Source organism: Vigna angularis, chromosome 9 (assembly GCF_016808095.1).
Source record: "Vigna angularis cultivar LongXiaoDou No.4 chromosome 9, ASM1680809v1, whole genome shotgun sequence".
In the NCBI taxonomy this organism is placed as follows: Eukaryota; Viridiplantae; Streptophyta; class Magnoliopsida; order Fabales; family Fabaceae; genus Vigna; species Vigna angularis.
Genome location: NC_068978.1, coordinates 10,845,802 through 10,857,688, shown reverse-complemented (window position 1 = coordinate 10,857,688; position 11,887 = coordinate 10,845,802). Strand labels below are relative to the sequence as shown.

The following is an 11,887-nucleotide window of genomic DNA, read 5'->3' as shown; positions in this document are numbered from 1 at the left end:
TGAGAAAGACTGACTCAATGTCAGAAAAAACAAATCGTACAATTTCACCGTTAGCCACCTCGACCTTTTTTTAACGCCGTTGGATTTGGAGGACTAAAATCAAAGTTTCCTTAAGAAGGAGGACTAAAATTTACCTTAGTTTGAAAGAGGGACTAAACCCAAAATCGCGTGATAGTTTAGGGACTAAAAACATATTTAACCCTAATAATAATATTGAATCAATCATGTACTAGTTATTCTGTTTTACTATTAACTCATTATTATAATAAGTTAGGTTTCATAAAATTATTAAGAAAAATAAAAATTGGGGTCTTTGTTATTGTTTCGGTTGTTTGGGACTAAATTACCTAACGCCTCCTCAATTTGTCTTCTTGTCTGCCTGCCGTCCGGTTTCGCGTTCAACTCCTCTGTCTACACGTTACCGTTCGGGGAAACCTGTCAAAGATTCTCCGATGTCAAAGTCAGCACAGAAACTGTTGGCGATTTCGATGAAACAGTAATAAATGTGCAGCGAAAGCAACTTATCTATCACTCACCTTTGACTTGTATTTATAGTTTTTGCTATGGGCTTGGGATTAGTAAAAAGTTAATAACGGCCCAAGTTCAGGCCAATAGCTTTTAATAGTTACTTACCTTAATCTTAATCCTAATCTTGTTAATCCACTGATTTGGCCGGTCGGCCCCTCTTGTTAGGGTGTAAGGCCGGCCGACCCGTCTTGTTAATCCACTGAATTGTTATTCATCCGGATGACGAGTGGCTAGGTTGTGTAATTGGGTAGTGTTTATGCAAACACGGGCTTCCGGTCGACTCTAGAGTGATAGAGGAATCATTGTTGCCCGGGCTGTATGTCCGCCCGGTCCCTATGGTACACAAGCCCCCCAAGCCCTAGTGCACGTTGGGTTTAAGTGAGGCATCCACCCTGGTTGCTGAGTGGCGGGGCACATTGGATAGGGATATTGGGTCGGATCCAATGGGCTTTTTGGATGTCGACTTTTCAGCGCTCAATGCTTCTCAGAAAATATTCTCCCGGGGGGCGTTCAGTGGGGTGTATTGCTGGAATCGGGGTCCCCGAGGTGGTTCTCTCTGTCTAAACCCTCTAGGCTTCCCAACCGGACCGCTTGACTTTCTCACGTATGCCCTCTCTCCTTTATTTTCCTGGCTCTCCTTCTTATACGAAAGCTTCATCTCCTCCACCCTTATTTTGTCCGCTGCCCTCTCCCGCAGTTCTTCCATGGTTTTGGGGGCCCGTCAACAGACTCTGTCCTTAAACGGTCCCAGCTTGAGGGTGGGAAGGATGTAATGTAGGAAAAGTTCCGGGCTTAAACCCTTCACTCGCCCGTACGGTCTTCTGATAGCGATCCATGAACACTCTCAATGTTTCTTCCTTGCCCTGCTTCAGGGTGACCAGCTCAAAGACGGTAAGATCCAAAGTACTACTGCTGGCAAACTGCCGGTTGAATAGGCGTTGCAAGCCGGCAAAGTTTTCAATGGAATTGGGAGGAAGAGAATTGAACCACTCAAGCGCCTCCCCCTCCTGCGATAACGAAAATGCCCGACATCAAATTGCGTCGTTACTTGTCTGGAACGCCATTGCGTTCAAGAAGGTTTTGACGTGGGCTTCCGGGTCTGTAGTCCCGTCGTATATCTTGAATTGAGGCGGGACGAACTGCTCCGAAATTTGGACGTCCATGATCGCCTACACGAAGAGGAGTAGTAGCGTTGACCAGGACTCGGTCTTCACTTTTAACTGCTTGTCTCTCGCCCCACTTTCCGTGTGCACGAATTTTGCCTTACTTCCTTCGACTTCCGGCTCTGTGGGTTTCCACGTTTTATCCGGCCCACTGCTATGTTCGGTCTGCTCCTCCATGGCGGCCTTGCCCTTCTCCTTTGTCCTCTCCTGCTCTCCCTTCTCGCCTCCGCCTTCGCGGGCAAGACGTGTCGAACATTCAGCCCTGACGGCCAGGAGCTCCTCCTCATGACGCTGCTGCATTTCGTCCATCTTCTGTTGCAGTATACGAAGCATCTCCACTGGGTCGTCCGTGCTCATGTTTCTTGTGGTTACCATTGGGTCTTGTAAGTAACTCGGCCCCACGGTGGGCGCCAAAATGTTTCGGTTGTTTGGGGACTAAGTTACCTGACGCCTCCTCAATTTGTCTTCTTGTCTGCCTGCCGTCCGGTCTTGCGTCCAACTCCTTTGTCCACTCGTTACCGTCCGGGGGGAACCTGTCAAAGATTCTCCGATGCCAAAGTCAGTACGGAAACTTTTGGCGATTTCGATGAAACAGTAATAAATGTGCAGTGAATGCAACCTATCTACCACTCACCTTTGACCTATATTTATAGCTTTTGCTATGAGCTTGAGATTAGTGAAAAGTTAATCATGGTCCAAGTTCAGCCCAATAACTTTTAACAGTTACTTACCTTAATCTTAATCCTAATTTTGTTAATCCACTGATTTGGCCGGTCGACCCCTCTTGTTAAGGTGTAAGGCCGGCCGGCCCGTTTGTTAATCCACTGAATTGTTATTCATCCGGATGACGAGTGGCTAGATTGTGTAATTGGGTAATGTTTACGTAAACACGGGCGTCCGATCGATTGTAGAGTGATTGAGGAATCATTGTTGCCCAGGCTGTATGTCCGCCTGGTCCCTATGGTACAATTATTTTTAGGCTAATAAAATTAAAAAAAAATTAAAACGTTATCTAAGTAAACAAAGATAAATATGATAACATAATAGCTATAGGTAAATATTAAATAGCATCCGTCAAGGAGAAATGATACACAATAAATATAAGAAGATTATAATTTTGGGATAAAGTTACACAGTAAATCAACAATAATTATAGATCAAATTTCAGTTATATGGTGTAAGTTTAGAAAAAAGAAATTCCCAAATTATTCACAATGAGGGATAATGGTCTATGTGGTCCCGGGTGAGGTGATGGAATTTGTAACCTAATATTAGGTTGTACTGAACAATCATTAATGCTAAAACCATGTAAGGTGTTGGATAAATCAATGTATAGCTGTACGATGTTATGTTTTATTGATATTTTTTAATTATTATTTCAAAGAAGAATGCCATGAATGAACACGTGGTAAAAAATTCGCATGAATAACGACTTTCACTTCAATTCACAGCACCGACATTAAATTCTTCTTCACATAAACACTTTTTGGTGAAGAATGTCAGAAACACGAACTCCACCACCTTCTTTTTCTTCATCCGCCATGGATCCTTTCGACTTCCTCAAAATTAAACTTAACCCCGATGGTTCCCTCACCAGAAACTACGTCTTTCCCACGGTTCCTCCTTCCCCTACACCCCCACTTCCGAACTCTCTCTTTCCCTCGACATCCCTCCCAATGCAGCCGCCAACACCTCCCTTCGCCTCTTCCTCCCGCACCCTCCTCCCGCCCAAAAACTTCCCCTCATCCTCTACCTCCACCAGGGCGGCGGATTCATCCACCACCACCCCTCCTCCGCCACCTTCCACCACCCCTGCGCCTCCCTCGACTACCGTCTCAGCCCCGAGCACCGCCTCCCGGCCGCCTACGACGACGCCCACGACGCCCTGCTCTGGGCCCATTCCCAGGCCCGTGACCCAGCCCAGGCCCATCCCTGGCTCCGCGACCACGAACTTGTAAGCTTTTCTTTAATTTTCAATTGAATGAAAATTACACACAGAATCTTGAATTTTCATGATACTCACAATTCCCACATATACAGTAAAGAAGAACTAACCTGGATCCATTGTGCACTTCTTCCTGACAATTGTTCTCTCTCTCTTACTCCACTTTAATGCCTTCTGGATGATATAGAAGTTGTAGGAGATTTTCTTTTCTCTGTCAGGTTTCTCTTCTTTTCAAAGAACGTTACATTCTCTATATCTTTTCAGAAACTTAACGTATCCTCTTTTATGATATTTTAATTAACTTTAATAAAATACCAAAATGCCCTTTTAGAGTGAGAAGAGAGGGATTAATTTTAATAACTCTAAAATAACCCCAATAACTTTAATACCTTATATTCTAATAATCATCACATTAGAATCCTTACATCAAAGTTATACTTTAAATTACATGAACCAATGTAAATTATTAATATAATTTAACATTCTCCCACTTGGTTCATGTGATGACTTGAAGATCTAAAATAAACTTTAAGTGCGCACCATTCATTAGAATTATCAAGTCATCATCCTTATATGAATTGAAATAATCGGATCATGGCAGGCAAAAGTCATGATCGACAAGATTCCATCCATGTATCACATAATCAAAACAACTCAACATAACTTTAATCAATCTTATAACTTTCATGTCTCTAAAGGAGACCTATCATGTCACCACAATCAATAATACATGTATATAATTTAATGTGGATAACAATAGAATAAAGAGAAACATAACTTTAATTGAATTCACAAGTGTCATAACAGTACAAACATATAACTATACATATCTATATAGATAGATAACAATATCATGTTAACATTGACTTATCCATAATGCCCATACTTTCAACATGGCCAATAAAGGTTTTGGGCGGTAGTCCTTTAGTTAATGGATCTGCTATCATCAAATCCGTACCAATATGCTCAATCAACACTTTATGTTTCTGCACTTCTTCTTTGACTGACAAGTACTTCAAATCCATGTGTTTAGCACCCTTTGAGTACTTATCATTTTTAGAGAAGAAGACGGTTGCGGAATTATCACAATAAATCCTTATCGGCTTAGCTATACTGTCAATAATACCAAGCCTCGATACAAAGTTCCGCAACCACAAAGCATGAACTGTGGCCTCAAAGCATGCCACGAATTCAGCCTCCATGGTGGAAGTAGCAATGACTGATTGTTTTTCACTTTTCCAAGAAATTGCTCCTCCAGCCAAAAGATAGACATACCCAAATGTGGATTTTCTTGAATCCACACACCCAGCATAGTCTGAATCCGAATAGCCAATCACTTCGAGATGATCTGACTTTCTATAAGTGAGCATGTATTCTTTGGTACCTTGTAAGTACCTAAGAACTTTCTTTGCAGCTTTCCAGTGATCCATTCCGGGATTACTTTGATATCGGCCTAACATTCCAACAGCAAAACTGATATCTGGCCGAGTACAAGTTTGAGCATACATCAAACTCCCAACCACTGACGCATAAGGAATAGACTCCATGGCCTTTCGTTCCAAATCATTCTTGGGACATTGCATTTGACTAAACTTGTCTCCTTTCTGAATTGGAACTATTCCAGGAGAACATTTTTCCATTCTGAATCTCTCTAACACTTTATTAATATAGCCTTTTTGAGACAAACTTAACAATCCTTGTGATCTATCACGGAATATTTCTATTCCTATCACATAAGATGCCTCATTCATATCTTTCATTTCAAAGTTGTTAGAGAGAAACTTCTTTACATCATGTAACATACCAATATCATTAGTAGCAAGAAGAATGTCATCAACATATAGAACCAATATTACAAACTTACTCCCACTGATCTTCATATATATACACCGGTCAACGGTGTTCTCTACAAAACCATATGAAGTTATGATATCATTAAACTTTAGATACCATTGACGGGAAGCTTGTTTTAGTCCATATATTGATTTCTTTAATTTACACACTAGATTTTCTTTTCCTGTTATGGTGAAACCTTCTGGTTGGTCCATATAAACTTCCTCTTCTAAGTCACCATTCAGAAAGGCGGTCTTTACATCCATTTGGTGAAGCTCTAAATCATAATGAGCCACCAAAGCCAAAACAATTCTCAAAGAGTCCTTCTTAGAAACAGGAGAGAAGGTCTCTTTGTAGTCAATGCCTTCCTTTTGAGTGAAACCTTTGGCGACTAATCTAGCTTTATACCTTTCAATATTGCCTTTTGAGTCATGTTTAGTCTTAAAGACCCATTTACAACCGACTCTTTTTGAACCCTTAGGCAATTCAACTAGATCCCATACTTTATTGTCATCCATTGATTTCAACTCTTCTTTCATAGCATTCAACCAATTCTCTGAATTATTACTTTCCATGGCTTGTCTGAAAGAGACTGGATCCTCATCAATGCTTAAGTCACATTCATGTTCAACAGAGTAAACCACATAATCATTCGAAATAGCAGGTCTTTTCTCCCTTACAGACCTTCTTAATGTTGCTTCTTGTGGTTCCTCTATCAATTGCTCATTTATGACTTGCTCATTGTCAACTGGCTCAACATTTATATGTTCATTTTGTGGGATTGGAACATTAATTTGTTGTCTCTGCTTGTTGTGTGACTGTGATACAACAAGAGGGATAACAACTTCAGAAGAAACACTATCAGTATGCTCTTGAATGTCCACTATTCGTGATTCCTCACTCCCACTAAATTGACCATTTTCAATGAACCGAGCATTTCCAGACTCAACTATTCTTGTACTATGGTTAGGGCAATAAAATCTATATCCCTTTGACTTTTCAGGATAACCGATAAAGTAACCACTAATGGTTCTTGCATCAAGTTTCTTTTCATGTGGATTGTATAAACTTACTTCTGCTGGACAACCCCAAACATGAAGATGTCTTAAACTGGGTTTCCTTCCGGTCCATAGTTCATAAGGAGTTTTAGAAACTACTTTGCTAGGAACCCTGTTAACCAGATATACAGCAGTCTTTAATGAATACATCCACAAAGATAAAGGGATATTACTATGACTTAACATACTTCTAACCATATCCATAAGAGTACGATTCCGCCTTTCTGCTACACCATTTTGTTGTGGTGTACCGGGCATTGTATACTGTGCACATATACCCCGACTTTCAAGGTACTTTGCAAATGGACCTGGACATTGTCCACTCTCATCAGTTTTACCATAATATTCACCACCTCTATCAGATCTCACCACTTTTACTTTTCTATCTAATTGCCTTTCCACCTCATTTATGAACACCTCAAGGGCATTCACTGATTGAGATTTTTCATGCAATAGATATAAATAACAATAACGTGAGAAATCATCAATAAAGGAGATAAAATATTTTTCACCACTCCAAGATTTAATGTCAAAAGGACCACAAATATCAGTGTGTATTAACTCAAGAAGTTGACTGCTTCTTGTGGCAGGATATTTTGATATGTGTTTTGTTTGTTTACCCTTAATACAATCAATACATACATCCTAGTCATCAAAATCCAATTGAGGTAAAATTTCACTTTTTACTAACCTCAACATCCTTTCTTTGGATATGTGACCCAATCTTTTATGCCATAAGAAAGCAGAACATTCCTTTCCTGCACTAGAATTTCTATCAACAACATGTTCAACATTAAACAGGGATTCAGAAAAATTAACATCAAGATTTAAACGATATAAACCATCCAATAATGTACCAGAACCATAATAGTACGAAAGTTTATACAAATGAAAAATACCATTTTCAATCCTAAAGTTAAAACCTAAACAATCCAACTTTGCAACAGAAATCAAATTTCTAGCACAACCAGGAACATAGAGACACTTTTCAAGATTCAGACAATAACCAGTGTCTAGAATCAATCTGTAAGTCCCAATTCCTTCTATCAATGCCTTCATTCTGTTCCCCATATATAAATACTTTTCAGTTCCTTTTATGGGCTGGATTGAAAGGAATCCCTTTCTTTTCGAACCAAGATTTTCTTTTCGGACAATCTTTCTTGAAGTGACCTACTTTCTTGCAAAAGAAACATTTCTGGTCCTTCTGGATACCGCCCTTATTCACTTTCATTGGGGCTTTGTCCTTCTTGTTCTTCTTTCCTGATTTACCTTTACTGAAGCTAGCACCTTCATGAGTTGTGAGATGGATAGAATGATCTCTCATTTTCTTTAATCTCCCTTCCTCTTGAACCAATATGGCTTTGATTTCTTGGAAGTTCCACTTATCCTTAATAGTGTTATAATTCACTTGGAACTGGCCAAATTCAGGAGGAAGAGAGTTCATGATGAACTGTACTAGAAAAGACTCATTCACCTCCATTCCCATTGACTTCAATCTTGCTGCTATATTAGCCATTCCAGTTACATGTTCATGTATGGGCTGTGACCAGTCAAACTTTTTGGCAGTCAGCTCACTCATAAGAGTTCCCACAATAGACTTGTCAGTTATGTCTGATTGTGAATACTCCTTGATCATTTTCATGAATTCCTTTGCGTTTTCCGTTTTGGGCATGGAAGGCTTTACGTTCTCTGCCATAGACATGCCCATCAAGTTTAATGACAACCTGTTAGACCTATGCCAAGCCTCATAAAGAGACTTTTCATCACTTGTACTGGTCTCTGTAATGGCTGCGAGCATTTCATCCATCATAATAGCCATATCCAAGTTTAGAACACCCAGTTGGAACTGGATTTGTTCTGACCAATCGGCATAATTGAGCCCATTAAACTTGACGACATTATTGCTCAAACCTGCTAAATTCATGTAAGCTGAAATAATACACAAGCTCATACATCAATGCTTTGATTAAATTTAATGGATTCAAACAAATTACTACAGTAGTCATACATTCAAGTTCACCTTTGGGTGACACTTAAACTGATAGGTAGTCAATAAAGTCATTCATTTAAGTTCACCTTTGGGTGATTCTTAAACTCACAAATTTCATATATATACTTTAATAAACAATCACTCATACTTAAGACTATATGTATGCTATCTTTGGATATACAAACATATACTAAGTACATGAAATGTTTCACTTTAATGTCATCAATTATAAACCATGGCTCACCTTTGGGTAATCCATAACATCCTTACATCAATGACTAATTATAATATATATTCATAATTAAACATCTTTTATATTATGAATAATTTTCATAATACTATAAGCAACAACTTTTAATTCACATATAATTTTCATTCAATGCAGTAACAATAACCATGTTCACAATATAATAATTTGCAAAAACATGTTCTGCAACGAAAAAAAACTTGACAACCAAAATCGGTTTTTTTTTCGAAAATTCAATTCAAGGGAATTGACTCTTCATGTAGGATTTCAATTTTGGCATATTCATATTGCACATTCCAAAAATTTACGTAACATGCAGGAATTAAAGTTTCTTTAATGTTATAATCAAATAAAATAAAATATAACTTACGCCTGGATCAAATCATAAAAGTGCAACACTTTTAATGCAACTTTAACAAAAATCCCGTGCACCAGAAACCAAATAGAAAAAACTTCACAAAAAGATTTTCCTTGAATTTAACTTCTTGAATTCCCGCGGCTGGAGTTGCAATATTAAAATTGCTCTGCTGGATCCATGAAGTTACTTCCAAATAGAATTCCACGATACAATCAAATCACGTGCAATACTTTAATGGAAGTATAAAAAATAAATAAAATTGGCTTTCAGGGTACGAATTCAAATGCTTGCAGATTTCATACATTACATTACAGTGAATTTAATTTTCCTTTCATGCCAATAAATAAAAATTAAATCTGGAAATTCAAAAAATCCCTAAATTTTAAAATTAGGGTTTTAAAAAAAAATTGGAAATATTATCATTCATGGAGAATCATAAAATTCAGAACCTGGCTCTGATACCATTTGTAAGCTTTTCTTTAATTTTCAATTGAATGAAAATTACACACAGGATCTTGAATTTTCATGATACTCACAATTCCCACATATACAGTAAAAAAGAACTAACCTGGATCCATTGTGCACTTCTTCCTGACAATTGTTCTCTCTCTCTTACTCCACTTTAATGCCTTCTGGATGATATAGAAGTTGTAGGAGGTTTTCTTTTCTCTGTCAGGTTTCTCTTCTTTTCAAAGAACGTTACGTTCTCTATATCTTTTCAGAAACTTAACGTGTCCTCTTTTATGATATTTTAATTAACTTTAATAAAATACCAAAATGCCCTTTTAGAGTGAGAAGAGAGGGATTAATTTTAATAACTCTAAAATAACCCCAATAACTTTAATACCTTATATTCTAATAATCATCACATTAGAATCCTTGCATCAAAGTTATACTTTAAATTACATGAACCAATGTAAATTATTAATATAATTTAGGTTTAATTGCTTCCTTTGTCCCCAGTTTGGTTGAATTGTGTCAAATTCATCCTCATTTTTAAAAAAGTTTCATTGTCGTCCTCACGTGGTGTAAAAGTTTCATTGTCGTCCTCACGTGGTGTAAAAGTGTCAATTGAATCCAAACATAGAAAAAATTTGTGTCAAAGTAGTCATTTTTCCTATATCTCTGTGTCTTCCTTTCATACAATCAAGTACAGATATTCATTTTACCTTATCCAATTTAAGGCTTTTCATAGCTCCAGAGAAGTGATATATGAAAGGAAGACACAGAGATATAGGAAAAATGACTACTTTGACACAAATTTTTTCTATGTTTGGATTCAATTGACACTTTTATACCACATGAGGACGACAATGAAACTTTTTTAAAAATGAGGATGAATTTGACACAATTCAACCAAACTGGGGACAAAGGAAGCAATTAAACATATAATTTAACATGGACTTCTCCAAGTGCTTCCTCATGGGAAGCAGCACCGGGGAAACATCGCCTACTTCGCAGCGCTCCGTGCACTCGACCACGATCTCTCCCCTCTCAAAATCCTCGGAATCGCGATGAACGCTCCTTATTTCAGTGGGTCCCAGCGCTCCGATTCTGAACTCCGCCTCGTTAACAATCGTACCTTGCCGTTACCCGCTAACGACCTCACGTGGTCCCTTTCGCTACCCGAGGGCGCGGATCGCGACCACGTGTACTGCAATCCGACGGCGGCGGAGGCCGTTTACGGAGACAAAATCGGACGGCTGCCTGCGTGTTTCATCAACGGATACGGTGGAGATCCTTTGGTGGACAAGCAGAAGGAGTTGGCAAAGATTTTGGAGACGCGTGGCGTGCGCGTAGAGAAATGTTTCGTGGAGGACGGGTACCATGCTGTGGAGATCTATGATGAAGCTAAGGCCCTCGCTTTGGGCCAATATATTAAGAACTTCGTCCTCTCTTTGACTTCTCAATCCTCTATTTGACTCTTTCGTTTCTTCTATCATTATTATTTGAAAATGCAAGTTAGTTTAAGTGTTATAGAGAGAATGCCAAATTTAGGGTTTCTGCGCATGAAAAAAAGTTTCTAATAATTGTGATGAATGTAATTGAGTAAGTATGTTTATATTTGTTTAAAAATTAATTTAATATAAAATTATTTTTATAATTTTTGTTTTGATGAGAATTTGGTCGGCAGGAGGGGTTAGGTATTTGTAGCTTTAAAGGATAACTTTTCCCTACACAAATTAATATGTGAATTGACAGAGACACAAAAGTAGACGAGTTTAGTTGTTGTAATAATTAAGATCGTTGAGAGTAAAAGGCTAAATTTGATGCACTCATGTTTTCTTTTTCCGCAATAATACATTGATAGGCTATTTATTTTGCACTGAAATGAGTCTCTATAATTTGAATATTCATGGGTAAATTTGGAAAGAAAAAGAAAAAATATTTTGAAATGTTTTGATTTGGGTTTTTGATCAAAATCCCTAATTTTTGTCCAATGTACTTGTATTTTTATGTGTGTTCAATATTTGTCTCTCTCTTGTGCTCCAATTGTAAATTCGAAATGAGCAACTTCAGTATCCCTTATTATCTCTCATTGAGACAAAAATCATGGAAGTCAAGTTATAGACTAAACATTGTGAGTTGTTTTGAATCTCTTTTCTTTTCTCACAATATATTGTTTATTTTCGTTTAGGATTTTTTCATATTGTGGTTCTTGGTTAGATTTTGGGTGTTGTGTTGGGTTGCGCATGTTGAGTTTTGGTTTTTTATTGAGTGTGCTAGTATTTTTTTTTTCAATTGTGAGTTTTGTAATTTTTGCT

The 11,887-nt window shown here is 38.0% G+C and overlaps 1 pseudogene; it reads left to right on the top strand.

Annotated features, from left to right (window-relative positions):
* Nucleotides 1-3,187: 3,187 nt before the first annotated feature.
* LOC108336783 (probable carboxylesterase 8) lies at nt 3,188-11,100 on the top strand (annotated as a pseudogene).
* Nucleotides 11,101-11,887: the final 787 nt, after the last annotated feature.